Genomic DNA, 16662 nt, shown 5'->3' with positions numbered 1-16662 from the left:
CAATGGGCCCAATGTAGCCCTCCAATTAATATAATGCGTCCCACAAGTAACTCAATTTAATATAATGGGACCTGCATAGAACTCTATTATAATGGGACCCAGAAATCCTTCTATTTAATATACTGTGCCCCCTATAGCATTACATTCAAAATAATTAGCCCTACAAAGCCTTCCCTTACCCGTGTCACCGGAGCGCACCCTTTTCCCGCTGGCGTGCCACCGAAGCACAGCCACTGTCCCGCTGGCGCGCCACCGAAGCACAGCCACTGTCCCGCTGGAGCGCCACCGAAGCACAGCCACTGTCCCGCTGGCGCGCCACCGAAGCACAGCCACTGTCCCGCTGGCGCGCCACCGAAGCACAGCCACTGTCCCGCTGGCGCGTCACCGAAGCACAGCCACTGTCCCGCTGGCGCTCCACCGAAGCACAGCCACTGTCCCGTTGGCGTGCCACCGAAGCACAGCCACTGTCCCGTTGGCGTGCCACCGAAGCACAGCCACTGTCCCGTTGGCGTGCCACCGAAGCACAGCCACTTTCCCGTTGGCGTGCCACCGAAGCACAGCCACTTTCCCGTTGGCGTGCCACCGAAGCACAGCCACTTTCCCGTTGGCGTGCCACCGAAGCACAGCCACTTTCCCGTTGGCGTGCCCTTACCCGTTGGCGTGCCACCGAAGCACAGCCACTTTCCCGTTGGCGTGCCACCGAAGCACAGCCACTTTCCCGTTGGCGTGCCACCGAAGCACAGCCACTTTCCCGTTGGCGTGCCACCGAAGCACAGCCACTTTCCCGTTGGCGTGCCACCGAAGCACAGCCACTTTCCCGTTGGCGTGCCACCGAAGCACAGCCACTTTCCCGTTGGCGTGCCACCGAAGCACAGCCACTTTCCCGTTGGCGTGCCACCGAAACACAGCCACTTTCCCGTTGGCGTGCCACCGAAACACAGCCACTTTCCCGTTGGCGTGCCACCGAAGCACAGCCACTTTCCCGTTGGCGCGCCACCGAAGCACAGCCACTTTCCCGTTGGCGCGCCACCGAAGCACAGCCCTTTCCCGTTGGCGCGCCACCGAAGCACAGCCACTTTCCCGTTGGCGTGCCACCGAAGCACAGCCACTGTCCCGTTGGCGTGCCACCGAAGCACAGCCACTGTCCCGTTGGCGTGCCACCGAAGCACAGCCACTGTCCCGTTGGCGTGCCACCGAAGCACAGCCACTGTCCCGTTGGCGTGCCACCGAAGCACAGCCACTGTCCCGTTGGCGTGCCACCGAAGCACAGCCACTGTCCCGTTGGCGTGCCACCGAAGCACAGCCACTTTCCCGTTGGCGTGCCACCGAAGCACAGCCACTTTCCCGTTGGCGTGCCACCGAAGCACAGCCACTTTCCCGTTGGCGTGCCACCGAAGCACAGCCACTTTCCCGTTGGCGTGCCCTTACCCGTTGGCGTGCCACCGAAGCACAGCCACTTTCCCGTTGGCGTGCCACCGAAGCACAGCCACTTTCCCGTTGGCGTGCCACCGAAGCACAGCCACTTTCCCGTTGGCGTGCCACCGAAGCACAGCCACTTTCCCGTTGGCGCGCCACCGAAGCACAGCCCTTTCCCGTTGGCACGCCACCGAAGCACAGCCACTTTCCCGTTGGCGTGCCACCGAAGCACAGCCACTTTCCCGTTGGCGTGCCACCGAAGCACAGCCACTTTCCCGTTGGCCACTGAGGTGCATTCATTAGACTTATTGCCTACCATCAGGGTACACACTGTGGCTCTTTTGCTTACCACCGGGACATCTATCTTGGGCTTTTTAGCCTGCCACCAGGGTGTGCCATTTGGCCTCTTGCCTACCATCGGTGCACCCATCTTGGGCTTTTTAGCATGCTACTGGGGTGCATTTTTTGGCCTTCTTGCGTTCCGCCAGGCTGCCCCTCCAGAGCATTTTAGCTTAGTAACGGGGTGCACCTTCTGCCTCCGACCAGGGCACCCATTTTAGTCTTTTTATTCTGCCACTGGGGTGCATTCTCTGACCTTTTTATTTACAAGCATGACGTTCATCTTGGGCTTTTCCGCCTGCCACTGGGGTGCATTCATTGGCCTACCACCAGAGCACGTTCTTGGGCTTTTTAGCATGCCACTGAGGTACATTCATTGGCTTTATTGTCTACCACCATGGCGTCCATCTTGGGGTTTTTTTTACCCTGCCACTGCGGTACATGTTCTGGCCCTTTTGCTTACCACCGGGACACCCATCTTGGGCTTTTTAGCCAGTCACTGCGGTGCTTTGACTTTTCTATTTGACTGCAGGGTACCCATCTGTGCCTTTTTAGCCTGCCCTGCCAACAGTATAATGCCCCCCACACATAGCCCTACATAGAGTAGAATGGGCTCCACATAGCACAACATTTAATGTACTGGACCCCATATAAAAGGCTCTACATAATCCTCCATTTTATACAATGGGCCCAATGTAGCCCTCCAATTAATATAATGCGTCCCACAAGTAACTCAATTTAATATAATGGGACCTGCATAGAACTCTATTATAATGGGACCCAGAAATCCTTCTATTTAATATACTGTGCCCCCTATAGCATTACATTCAAAATAATTAGCCCTACAAAGCCTTCCCTTACCCGTGTCACCGGAGCGCACCCTTTTCCCGCTGGCGCGCCACCGAAGCACAGCCACTGTCCCGCTGGCGCGCCACCGAAGCACAGCCACTGTCCCGCTGGAGCGCCACCGAAGCACAGCCACTGTCCCGCTGGCGCGCCACCGAAGCACAGCCACTGTCCCGCTGGCGCGTCACCGAAGCACAGCCACTGTCCCGCTGGCGCGTCACCGAAGCACAGCCACTGTCCCGCTGGCGCTCCACCGAAGCACAGCCACTGTCCCGCTGGGGCTCCACCGAAGCACAGCCACTGTCCCGCTGGCGTGCCACCGAAGCACAGCCACTGTCCCGCTGGCGTGCCACCGAAGCACAGCCACTGTCCCGCTGGCGTGCCACCGAAGCACAGCCACTGTCCCGCTGGCGTGCCACCGAAGCACAGCCACTGTCCCGCTGGCGTGCCACCGAAGCACAGCCACTGTCCCGCTGGCGTGCCACCGAAACACAGCCACTGTCCCGCTGGCGTGCCACCGAAGCACAGCCACTGTCCCGCTGGCGTGCCACCGAAGCACAGCCACTGTCCCGCTGGCGTGCCACCGAAGCACAGCCACTGTCCCGCTGGCGTGCCACCGAAGCACAGCCACTGTCCCGCTGGCGTGTCACCGAAGCACAGCCACTGTCCCGCTGGCGTGCCACCGAAGCACAGCCACTGTCCCGTTGGCGTGCCACCGAAGCACAGCCACTGTCCCGTTGGCGTGCCACCGAAGCACAGCCACTGTCCCGTTGGCGTGCCACCGAAGCACAGCCACTGTCCCGTTGGCGTGCCACCGAAGCACAGCCACTGTCCCGTTGGCGTGCCAACGAAGCACAGCCACTGTCCCGTTGGCGTGCCACCGAAGCACAGCCACTGTCCCGTTGGCGTGCCACCGAAGCACAGCCACTGTCCCGCTGGCGTGCCACCGAAGCACAGCCACTGTCCCGCTGGCGTGCCACCGAAGCACAGCCACTGTCCCGCTGGCGTGCCACCGAAGCACAGCCACTGTCCCGCTGGCGTGCCACCGAAGCACAGCCACTGTCCCGCTGGCGTGCCACCGAAGCACAGCCACTGTCCCGTTGGCGTGCCACCGAAGCACAGCCACTGTCCCGCTGGCGTGCCACCGAAGCACAGCCACTGTCCCGCTGGCGTGCCACCGAAGCACAGCCACTGTCCCGTTGGCGTGCCACCGAAGCACAGCCACTGTCCCGTTGGCGTGCCACCGAAGCACAGCCACTGTCCCGTTGGCGTGCCACCGAAGCACAGCCACTGTCCCGCTGGCGTGCCACCGAAGCACAGCCACTGTCCCGCTGGCGTGCCACCGAAGCACAGCCACTGTCCCGCTGGCGTGCCACCGAAACACAGCCACTGTCCCGCTGGCGTGCCACCGAAGCACAGCCACTGTCCCGCTGGCGTGCCACCGAAGCACAGCCACTGTCCCGCTGGCGTGTCACCGAAGCACAGCCACTGTCCCGCTGGCGTGCCACCGAAGCACAGCCACTGTCCCGTTGGCGTGCCACCGAAGCACAGCCACTGTCCCGTTGGCGTGCCACCGAAGCACAGCCACTGTCCCGTTGGCGTGCCACCGAAGCACAGCCACTGTCCCGTTGGCGTGCCACCGAAGCACAGCCACTGTCCCGTTGGCGTGCCACCGAAGCACAGCCACTGTCCCGTTGGCGTGCCACCGAAGCACAGCCACTGTCCCGCTGGCGTGCCACCGAAGCACAGCCACTGTCCCGCTGGCGTGCCACCGAAGCACAGCCACTGTCCCGCTGGCGTGCCACCGAAGCACAGCCACTGTCCCGCTGGCGTGCCACCGAAACACAGCCACTGTCCCGCTGGCGTGCCACCGAAGCACAGCCACTGTCCCGCTGGCGTGCCACCGAAGCACAGCCACTGTCCCGCTGGCGTGCCACCGAAGCACAGCCACTGTCCCGCTGGCGTGCCACCAAAGCACAGCCACTGTCCCGCTGGCGTGTCACCGAAGCACAGCCACTGTCCCGTTGGCGTGCCACCGAAGCACAGCCACTGTCCCGTTGGCGTGCCACCGAAGCACAGCCACTGTCCCGTTGGCGTGCCACCGAAGCACAGCCACTGTCCCGTTGGCGTGCCACCGAAGCACAGCCACTGTCCCGTTGGCGTGCCACCGAAGCACAGCCACTGTAGCACAGCCACTGTCCCGTTGGCGTGCCACCGAAGCACAGCCACTGTCCCGCTGGCGTGCCACCGAAGCACAGCCACTGTCCCGCTGGCGTGCCACCGAAGCACAGCCACTGTCCCGCTGGCGTGCCACCGAAGCACAGCCACTGTCCCGCTGGCGTGCCACCGAAACACAGCCACTGTCCCGCTGGCGTGCCACCGAAGCACAGCCACTGTCCCGCTGGCGTGCCACCGAAGCACAGCCACTGTCCCGCTGGCGTGCCACCGAAGCACAGCCACTGTCCCGCTGGCGTGCCACCGAAGCACAGCCACTGTCCCGCTGGCGTGTCACCGAAGCACAGCCACTGTCCCGCTGGCGTGCCACCGAAGCACAGCCACTGTCCCGTTGGCGTGCCACCGAAGCACAGCCACTGTCCTGTTGGCGTGCCACCGAAGCACAGCCACTGTCCCGTTGGCGTGCCACCGAAGCACAGCCACTGTCCCGTTGGCGTGCCACCGAAGCACAGCCACTGTCCCGTTGGCGTGCCACCGAAGCACAGCCACTGTCCCGTTGGCGTGCCACCGAAGCACAGCCACTGTCCCGTTGGCGTGCCACCGAAGCACAGCCACTGTCCCGTTGGCGTGCCACCGAAGCACAGCCACTGTCCCGTTGGCGTGCCACCGAAGCACAGCCACTTTCCCGTTTGCGTGCCACCGAAGCACAGCCACTTTCCCGTTGGCGTGCCACCGAAGCACAGCCACTTTCCCGTTGGCGTGCCACCGAAGCACAGCCACTTTCCCGTTGGCGTGCCCTTACCCGTTGGCGTGCCACCGAAGCACAGCCACTTTCCCGTTGGCGTGCCACCGAAGCACAGCCACTTTCCCGTTGGCGTGCCACCGAAGCACAGCCACTTTCCCGTTGGCGTGCCACCGAAGCACAGCCACTTTCCCGTTGGCGTGCCACCGAAGCACAGCCACTTTCCCGTTGGCGTGCCACCGAAACACAGCCACTTTCCCGTTGGCGTGCCACCGAAGCACAGCCACTTTCCCGTTGGCGCGCCACCGAAGCACAGCCACTTTCCCGTTGGCGCGCCACCGAAGCACAGCCCTTTCCCGTTGGCGCGCCACCGAAGCACAGCCACTTTCCCGTTGGCGTGCCACCGAAGCACAGCCACTTTCCCGTTGGCGTGCCACCGAAGCACAGCCACTTTCCCGTTGGCCACTGAGGTGCATTCATTAGACTTATTGCCTACCATCAGGGTACACACTGTGGCTCTTTTGCTTACCACCGGGACATCTATCTTGGGCTTTTTAGCCTGCCACCAGGGTGTGCCATTTGGCCTCTTGCCTACCATCGGTGCACCCATCTTGGGCTTTTTAGCATGCTACTGGGGTGCATTTTTTGGCCTTCTTGCGTTCCGCCAGGCTGCCCCTCCAGAGCATTTTAGCTTAGTAACGGGGTGCACTTTCTGCCTACGACCAGGGCACCCATTTTAGTCTTTTTATTCTGCCACTGGGGTGCATTCTCTGACCTTTTTATTTACAAGCATGACGTTCATCTTGGGCTTTTCCGCCTGCCACTGGGGTGCATTCATTGGCCTACCACCAGAGCACGTTCTTGGGCTTTTTAGCATGCCACTGAGGTACATTCATTGGCTTTATTGTCTACCACCATGGCGTCCATCTTGGGTTTTTTTTTACCCTGCCACTGCGGTACATGTTCTGGCCCTTTTGCTTACCACCGGGACACCCATCTTGGGCTTTTTAGCCAGTCACTGCGGTGCTTTGACTTTTCTATTTGACTGCAGGGTACCCATCTGTGCCTTTTTAGCCTGCCCTGCCAACAGTATAATGCCCCCCACACATAGCCCTACATAGAGTAGAATGGGCTCCACATAGCACAACATTTAATGTACTGGACCCCATATAAAAGGCTCTACATAACCCTCCATTTTATACAATGGGCCCAATGTAGCCCTCCAATTAATATAATGCGTCCCACAAGTAACTCAATTTAATATAATGAGACCTGCATAGAAATCTATTATAATGGGACCCAGAAATCCTTCTATTTAATATACTGTGCCCCCTATAGCATTACATTCAAAATAATTAGCCCTACAAAGCCTTTCCTTTACCCGTGCCACCGAAGCACAGCCACTTTCCTGTTGGCGTGCCACCGAAGCACAGCCACTTTCCCGTTGGCGTGCCACCGAAGCACAGCCACTTTCCCGTTGGCGTGCCACCGAAGCACAGCCACTTTCCCGTTGGCGTGCCACCGAAGCACAGCCACTTTCCCGTTGGCGTGCCACCGAAGCACAGCCACTTTCCCGTTGGCGTGCCACCGAAGCACAGCCACTTTCCCGTTGGCGTGCCACCGAAGCACAGCCACTTTCCCGTTGGCGTGCCACCGAAGCACAGCCACTTTCCCGTTGGCGTGCCACCGAAGCACAACCTCTTCCCGCTGGCGTGCCACCGAAGCACACAATTTGACGTTGGCGTGCCACCGAAGCACACCATTTCCCATGGCCAGAAGGTCCCAATACTTGGCCTTTTTGCTTACCAGTTGTGCGCGCCCATCTTGGGCTATTTAGCCTGCCATCGAGATACATTCACTGGCCTCATTGTCTGCCACCTTTGCGTCTATCTTGGCTTTTTTTTACACTGCCACTGCGGTTCATGTTCTGGCCCTTTTGCTTACCACCGGGACACCCATCTTGGCCTTTTTAGCCTGTCACTGCTGTGAATTCTTTGACTTTGCCTGCAGGGTGCCCATCTTGGCCTTTTTAGCCTGCCCTGCCAACAGTATAATGCCCACCCACACATATCCCGACAAAGTAGAATGGGCTCCATATACCACAACATTTAATGCAATAGGCCCCATATAGCCCAACATTTAACGTAATGGGCACCGCACAACCCAACATATAATGTAATGGGCCCAATATAAAAGGCTCTGCATAACCCTCCATTTAATACAATGGGCCTCATGTAGCACTCCAATTAATATAATGCATCCCACAAAGAACTCAATTTAATATAATGGGACCTGCATAGCACTCTATTATAATGGGACCCAGAAAGCAATCTATTTAATATATTGTGCCCCCTATAGCCTTAAATTCAAAATAATTAGCACCACATAGCTTTCCCTTACCCGTGCCACCGGAGTGCGCCCTTTTCCCGTTGACGTGCCACAAGAGCTCACCCGTTTCCCATTGGCGTGCCACCGAAGCACATCCTTTTCCCGTTGTCGTCCCACCGGAGCACACCATTTCCGGTTGGCGTGCCACCAGAGCACACCCTTTTATTGTTGGCGTGCCACCGGAGCACACCCTATTTCTGTTGGCGTGCCACCAGACCACACCCTTTTCCCATTGACGTGCCACCGAAGCACACCCTTTTTCAGTTGGCGTGCCACCAAACCACACCATTTCCCGTTGGCGTGCCACCGAAGCACACCATTTCCTGTTGGCGTGCCATCAGAGCACACCATTTTCGGTGGGACCGCCAGAAGGGCCCAATACTTGCCTTCTTGCTTACCACCGGAGGTGCCAATCTTGGGCTTTTCAGTCTGACACCGGGGTACATTCTCTGACCTTTATATTTACCAGTGTGGTGCCCACTTAGGACTTTTTAGTCTGCCACTGAGGTGCATTCATTAGACTTATTGCCTACCATCAGGGTACACACTGTGGCTCTTTTGCTTACCACCGGGACATCTATCTTGGGCTTTTTAGCCTGCCACCAGGGTGTGCCATTTGGCCTCTTGCCTACCATCGGTGCACCCATCTTGGGCTTTTTAGCATGCTACTGGGGTGCATTTTTTGGCCTTCTTGCGTTCCGCCAGGCTGCCCCTCCAGAGCATTTTAGCTTAGTAACGGGGTGCACTTTCTGCCTACGACCAGGGCACCCATTTTAGTCTTTTTATTCTGCCACTGAGGTGCATTCTCTGACCTTTTTATTTACAAGCATGACGTTCATCTTGGGCTTTTCCGCCTGCCACTGGGGTGCATTCATTGGCCTACCACCAGAGCACGTTCTTGGGCTTTTTAGCATGCCACTGAGGTACATTCATTGGCTTTATTGTCTACCACCATGGCGTCCATCTTGGGTTTTTTTTTACCCTGCCACTGCGGTACATGTTCTGGCCCTTTTGCTTACCACCGGGACACCCATCTTGGGCTTTTTAGCCAGTCACTGCGGTGCTTTGACTTTTCTATTTGACTGCAGGGTACCCATCTGTGCCTTTTTAGCCTGCCCTGCCAACAGTATAATGCCCCCCACACATAGCCCTACATAGAGTAGAATGGGCTCCACATAGCACAACATTTAATGTACTGGACCCCATATAAAAGGCTCTACATAACCCTCCATTTTATACAATGGGCCCAATGTAGCCCTCCAATTAATATAATGCGTCCCACAAGGAACTCAATTTAATATAATGGGACCTGCATAGAACTCTATTATAATGGGACCCAGAAATCCTTCTATTTAATATACTGTGCCCCCTATAGCATTACATTCAAAATAATTAGCCCTACAAAGCCTTCCCTTACCCGTGTCACCGGAGCGCACCCTTTTCCCGTTGGCGTGCCACCGGCGCACACCCTTCCCGTTGGCGTGCCACCGAAGTACACCCTTTTCCCGTTGGCGTACCACCGAAGCACATCATTTCCCATTGGCATGCCACTGAAGCACACCGTTTTCCCTTTGGCGAACCACCGGAGCACACCATTTCCCGTTGGCGTGCCACCAACACACACCCTTTTCCTGTTGGTGTGCCACTGGAGCACACCCTTTTCCCGTTGGCGTGCCACCGAAGCACACCATTTCCCATTGGTGTGCCACCGAAGCACACCATTTCCCATTGGCATGCCACCGAAGCACACCATTTCCCTTTGGCGTACCACCGGAGCACACCATTTCCCGTTGGCGTGCCACCGAAGCACACATTTTCCTGCTGGTGTGCCACCGAAGCACACATTTTCCTGCTGGTATGCCACCGGAGCACACCCTTTTCCCGTTGGCGTGCCACCGAAGCACACCCTTTTCCCGTTGGCGTGCCACCGATGCACACCCTTTCCTTTTGGCGTACCACCGGAGCACACCATTTCCCATGGGCCCGCCAGAAGGTCCCACTACTTGGCCTTTTTGCTTACCACTTGTGCGACCATGTTGGGCTTTTTAGCCTGCCATCGAGATACATTCATTGGCCTCATTGTCTGCCACCTTGGAGTCCATCTTGGTTGTTTTTTTTTTTTACACTGCCACTGCGGTTCATGTTCTGGCCCTTTTGCTTACCACCGGGACACCCATCTTGGCCTTTTTAGCCTGTCACTGCGGTGAATTCTTTGACTTTATTTGCCTGCAGGGTGCCCATCTTTAGCCTGCCCTGCCAACAGTATAATGCCCACCCACACATAGCCCGACATAAAGTAGAATGGGCTCCATATAGCACAACATTTAATTTAATAGGCCCCATATAGTCCAACATTTAATGTAATGGGCACCGCACAACCCAACGTATAATGTAATGGGCCCCATGTAAAAGGCTCTGCATAACCCTCCATTTAATACAATGGGCCCCATGTAGCCCTCCAATTAATAAAATGCGTCCCACAAAGAACTCAATTTAATATAATGGAACCTGCATAGCACTCTATTATAATGGGACCCAGAAAGCCTTCTATTTAATATATTGTGCCCCCTATAGCCTTAAATTCAAAATAATTAGCCCCACATAGCTTTTCCTTACCACCGGAGAACACCCTTTTCCCTTGACATGCCACAAGAGCTCACCCGTTTCCCGTTGGCGTGCCACCGGAGCACTCTTGTTGGCGTGCCACCGGAGCACATCCTGTTCCTGTTGACATGCCATCGAAGCACACCCTTTTCCCATTGGCATACCACCGAAGCACACGATTTCCGGTTGGCGTGCCACCAGAGCACACCCTTTTTTTCAGCTGGCGTGCCACCAAAGCACACCATTTCCCGTTGGCGTGCCACCGAAGCACACCCTTTTACAGTTGGCGTGCCACCAAAGCACACCCTTTTCCAGTTGGCATGCCACCAAAGCACACCCTTTTGCAGTTGGCGTGCCACCGAAGCACACCATTTCCGATTGGCGTGCCACCAGAGCACACCCTTTTCCCGTTGGTGTGCCACCAAAGCACACCATTTCCCGTGGGCCAGCCAGAAGGGCCCAATACTTGGCCTTTTTGCTTACCACCAGTGCACCCATCTTGGGCTGTTTAGCCTGCCTTCAAGATACATTCACTGGCCTTATTGTCTACCACCATGGCATCCATCTTGGGTTTTTTTTTTTACACTGCCACTGCGGTACATGTTCTGGCCCTTTTGCTTAACACTGGGACACCCATCTTGGGCTTTTTAGCCTGACACCGCAGTGAATTCTTTGACTTTTTTATTTGCCTGCAGGGTGCCCATCTTGGCCTTTTTAGCCAGCCCTGCCGACAGTATAATACCTCCCCACACAAAGCCCTACATAGAGTAGAATGGGCTCCATATAGCACATTTAATGTAACAGGCCCCATATAGCCCAACATTTAATGTAATGGGCACCACACAACCCAACATAATGCAATGGGCCCCATATAAAAGGCTCTACATAACCCTCCATTTAATACAATGGGCCCTATGTAGCCCTAAAATTAATATAATGCGGCCCACAAAGAACTCAATTTAATAAAATGGGACCCAGAAAGCCTGCTATTTAATATATTGTGCCCCTATAGCCTTAAATTCAAAATAAATAGCCCCACATAGCTTTCCCTTACCACCGGAGAACACCCTTTTCCCGTTGGCGTGCCACCAGACCACACCCGTTTCCCATTGGCGGACCACCGGAGCACATCCTTTTCTTGTTGGCGTGCCAAGGGAGCACATCCTTTTCCCGTTGGGTGTGCCACCGGAGCACACCCTTTTCCCGTTGGCATGCCACCGCAGCACACCCTTATCCAGTTGGCGTGCCACCGAAGCACACCCTTTTCCAGTTGGCGTGCCACTGAAGCACACCCTTTTCCAGTTTTGTGGAGCACATCCTTTTCCAGCTGGGTGTGCCACCGAAGCACACCATTTCCGGTAGGCGTGCCACCAGAGCACACCCTTTTATTGTTGGCGTGCCACCGGAGCACATCCTTTTCCCGCAGGCGTGCCACCGAAGCACACCATTTTCCCGTAGGCGTGCTCCCAAAGCACACCATTTCCTGTTGGCGTGCCACCGGAGCACATCCTTTTCCCGTTGGCGTGCCACCGGACCACACCCTTTTCCCGTTGGCATGCCACCGGAGCACACCCTTTTCCCGTTGGCAGGGCTGCCACTAGGAATTTCGGGGGCCCCATACTGGCAAAATTTTCAGGGCCCCCTTGAGACTCTGCCCAGGCTCCACCCCAGCCCCACCCCTCAAACTGTCGACAGTAAAAACTGCACTTCTCATCAATCACACATTAACAGTTCCCATTACCAGATCACACATCTAGCCAGCAGCTCTTGTTTTGGCCTAAAGATTTTGTAAATCTGCCACCACGACAAGGTAGACTCTTTTGGCCGGGCCCTACTCTACTGTAACCTATTGAACATTTGCTAAAATATCCAATACAATTTAGGTATATTTCTATTTATTTTTCAATTTTTAAAATGACCAATAATCACATCCAAAGGGACTAATACCACCGCACCATCACCATGTCCAGACCACATATTAACACCACATAGTGACCTATAATACCACATACATGGAACAAATACAGCCACACCATGACCAGACCACATATTACCACCACAGAGACAAAATAATAGCACATACAAGGGACAAATACCACCACATCATGTCCCAACCACATATTACCACCACATGATGACCAATAATACCACATACAAGGAACAAATACTGCCACACCATGACCAGACCACATATTACCACCAGTGACAGAATAATAGCACATACAAGGCACAAATACCACAGCACCACGCCCAGACCACATATTACCACCACATGGTGACCAATAATACCACATACAAGGAACTAATACTGCCACACCATGACCAGACCACATATTACCACCAGTAACAGAATAATAGCACACACAAGGAACAAATACCACCGCACCATTCCCAGACCACATATTACCACGACATGGTGACTGAATACTACAATACTGATCATTAATAAAAAAACATAATACTATCACCATAAGTGCCATTATACACAGGAGAGCTGTACTTAGCATGTAGTGTCTGTGTTCAGGTAATACAGTGATCACCGGTGACATTATGCACAGGACCTCCGTATATCGTGCCAGTGTACAGGTAATACAGTGATCACTGGTGACATTGTACAAAGGCACTCTGTATATAGTGTACAGGTAATACAGTGACCACTGGTGACATTATACACAGGAGCTCTGTATATAGTGTCAGTGTACAGATAACACAGTGATCAGTGGAGACATTATACAAAGGCACTCTGTATATAGTGTACAGGTAATACAGTGACCACTGGTGACATTATACACAGGAGCTCTGTATATAGTGTCAGTGTACAGATAACACAGTGATCAGTGGAGACATTATACAAAGGCACTCTGTATATAGTGTACAGGTAATACAGTGACCACTGGTGACATTATACACAGGAGCTCTGTATATAGTGTCAGTGTACAGATAACACAGTGATCAGTGGAGACATTATACAAAGGCACTCTGTATATAGTGTATAGTGTCAGTGTACAGGTAACACACTGACTCACCAGTGATGTCTCTAGTGAAGTCCTTCATCTTTGTTTTTCATCTTTCATCCAGCACACACTGCCATCACGTCTTCCAGCCAGGGCTTGCCAGGAAATAACAGAATTATCTAGAGCTCCGCTTGCAGAACACATTCCTTATTTTTTTCCCAACTTCTACACTACACCAGATGAAGAAAAAAAGGCGACAGTGTCACTCTGCACAGTAACAGAACCGCCCCCCCCCCATTTAAAACAGTATCGTCAAAAAAAAAAAAATAAATACATCATTTTCGTATTTTCTGATGTAAAAATAAACTACTACAAAATACGAAAAATTTCAGTTTTTACACCAGCCCCTTATACACAATATGACAAAGGCCAAGTGTGGCTGATTCTTTTCTTTTTTTTTACTGCCGTGCTTCCCCCCAGAAATGAAAACATTACAAAATTGCAATTTTTTTTTTTTTTTTTTTTTTTACAAAACGTTTTCTTTTTTAACACTGAAATAAATGAAAAAAATCTTTGAGGTATGTGACCACGCTCAGGAAGAGCAGCGTTTTGGACGCAGCTCACCTGCACTACATACAAAACACTGCAATCTACTGTACACATTAGAAGCACAATGGATGGGATTTATAGAAATCCCATGCCCAATGTGCTACTACTTAGCGAGGCGTATACTCACCCGCGGTGCGGATTTACGAACATGCAGCTTCCCCCAAAGCCATTCATTAGATGCGGTAAATCCGCACAGTTCACTAAGAACATGCAGCTTTAACTACGTAACTAAATCGCAGCATTTTGGAAGCAGTGAAAATACGCTGCATACGCTGCGTTCAAAACGCTGCTATTTTCTGATAATGGGCACACAGACTGAAATCGCCGTAATAGAACTGCCCTGCAGTATCATGTTGCCCAGCCCTGAAGGCGTTAAAACGTATTTAAAAAAAAAAAAATGATAAAAAGAAATATATTTACTTACTTCATTTTGCCAAACATTAGCATGAACAAAACCCATTACAGGAATTACTTAGAGGATTTTCAGGATCCCAATAAACAATTCCACCTTTTGCTCCAGATCTTCCATTGTTAACAAAGCAGCCATCAGTATGGACATCTGCTGATCTTCCTCTAGAATAGAAAAAAAAAGCCGTCTTGTCACAACAAGTAAGATATTTCAGAGTCAGTTTTACATAATAATCTTATTTTAGGTATTGCAAAAGTATGTTCTCACATTTATTTCTGTAAGGCTAAGATCACATGACCATATTTTTGATCTGAGTGCTTTCTGTGAAAGAAAACGACAACACATGGACAGCGTTCAGGACAATGTTATTTAATGGGGCAATGCAAATGTTTTTTTTTTTTCACAGACTGAATCTGCAAGTGGCAAAAAAAATTGCAGCATGCATTAATTTCTTTCGTGTTTTGCATGAGACTTTTGCACGATGGTTGAGCAAAATATAAAAAATATCACATTTCACACAGGGGCACCATAGGGCATCCAAGGAATGGACACATTGCATTTCTCTATGAAAAAAATGCTGCACTCTATCGTGCTAAAGCAAGTCAATGTGAAATATATGAAATATGAATAGCAATACAGCTTTTCAATACTAGGAAAAAATGAATGAGACGCTTTGCACACAATTTGGCCAAATCACGTCTGCTCATCAACCAACATCAAGGTGGTCTCATAAGGCTGATAGGTCCCTATCTACATGATTACCTCTCTTAGGCCAGGGTCACACTAGCGTAAAATACTGACGAGTGCTACGCGAGAAAACATCGCAAAGCAGTCGGACTACTGTTAATCTATGGGGCAGCTCACATCAAAGTATTTTTTCTCGGGTGTATTCTACGTGCGTGTAAAATCACAGCATGCCGCGATTTTATGCATATATCGGCCGAGCCTCGCCAGTGCAAGCCTATGGGTGCGAGAAAACATCGGACACCACACAGACCATGTGAGTGCTGTCCGATGTATACGCACCGGTGTCCTTTGAAATGCCGTCAATTCATGTGCCGCATACAGTAAAATACTGACAAGTTAGAATAGGATATATACATATACACTGGGTGCAGAATTATTAGGCAAATGAGTATTTTGATCACATCATCCTTTTTATACATGTTGTCCTACTGCAAGCTGTATAGGCTTGAAAGCCAATGATTTGCATCTCTGTAATGAGGAGGGGTGTGGTCTAATGACAACAAAACTCTTTCTAAGGTGTGCTTAACTATTAGGCAACTTCCTTTCCTTTGGCAAAATGGGTCAGGAGAGAGATTTGACGGACTCTGAAAAGTCAAAAATTGTGAGATGTCTTGCAGAGGGATGCAGCAGTCTTGAAATTGCTAAACTTTTGAAGCGTGATCACCGAACAATCAAGCGTTTCATGGCAAATATCCAACAGGGTCGCAAGATGTGTGCTGATAAAAAAAAAAGGCGCAAAATAACTGCCCATAAATTGAGGAAAATCAAGGGTGAAGCTGCCAAAATGCCATTTGCCACCAGTTTTGCCATATTTCAGAGCTGCAACGTTACTGGAGTATCAAAAAGCTCAAGGTGTGCCATACTCAGGGACATGGCCGAGGTAAGGAAGGCTGAAAAACGACCACCTTTCAACAAAAAACATAAGATAAAACATCAAGGTTATGCAGACATCTGCGGGCTGACATTAATAGCCTAGGAAGTGGCCATGGATACTGCCCCCCCCCGGCTAAAAACATCAGCTCTCAGCCGCCTCAGAAAAGGCGCATCTCTAAGATGCACCGATTGTGGCACTTAACCTCGCTCTTCCCACTTGCCCTGTAGCGGTGGCAAGTGGGGTAATAGTTGGGGGGGTTGATGATATCATCAGGTGACATCAAGCCCCAAGGTTAGTAATGGGTTTGCTGAGAGCTGATGTTTTTAGCCGGGGTGGTCAGTATCCATGGCCCCTTCCTAGGCTATTAATATCAGCTCGCAGCTGTCTGCATAGCCTTTGCTGGTTATTAATTATAGGGGGACACCAAGACATTTTGGGGGGGTTTTAACCCCTTTACCCCCAAGGGTGGTTTGCATGTTAATGACCGGACCAATTTTTAAAATTGACCACTATCCCTTTATGAGGTAATAACTCTGGAATGCTTCCATGGATCCCGGTG

The sequence above is a fragment of the Dendrobates tinctorius genome, unplaced genomic scaffold, assembly GCF_039654945.1.
Source record: "Dendrobates tinctorius isolate UK_male_01 unplaced genomic scaffold, ASM3965494v1 ptg000034l, whole genome shotgun sequence".
Lineage (NCBI taxonomy): Eukaryota > Metazoa > Chordata > Amphibia > Anura > Dendrobatidae > Dendrobates > Dendrobates tinctorius.
The sequence above is the reverse complement of the archived record's forward strand: the minus strand, read 5'-3'. Positions refer to the sequence as shown.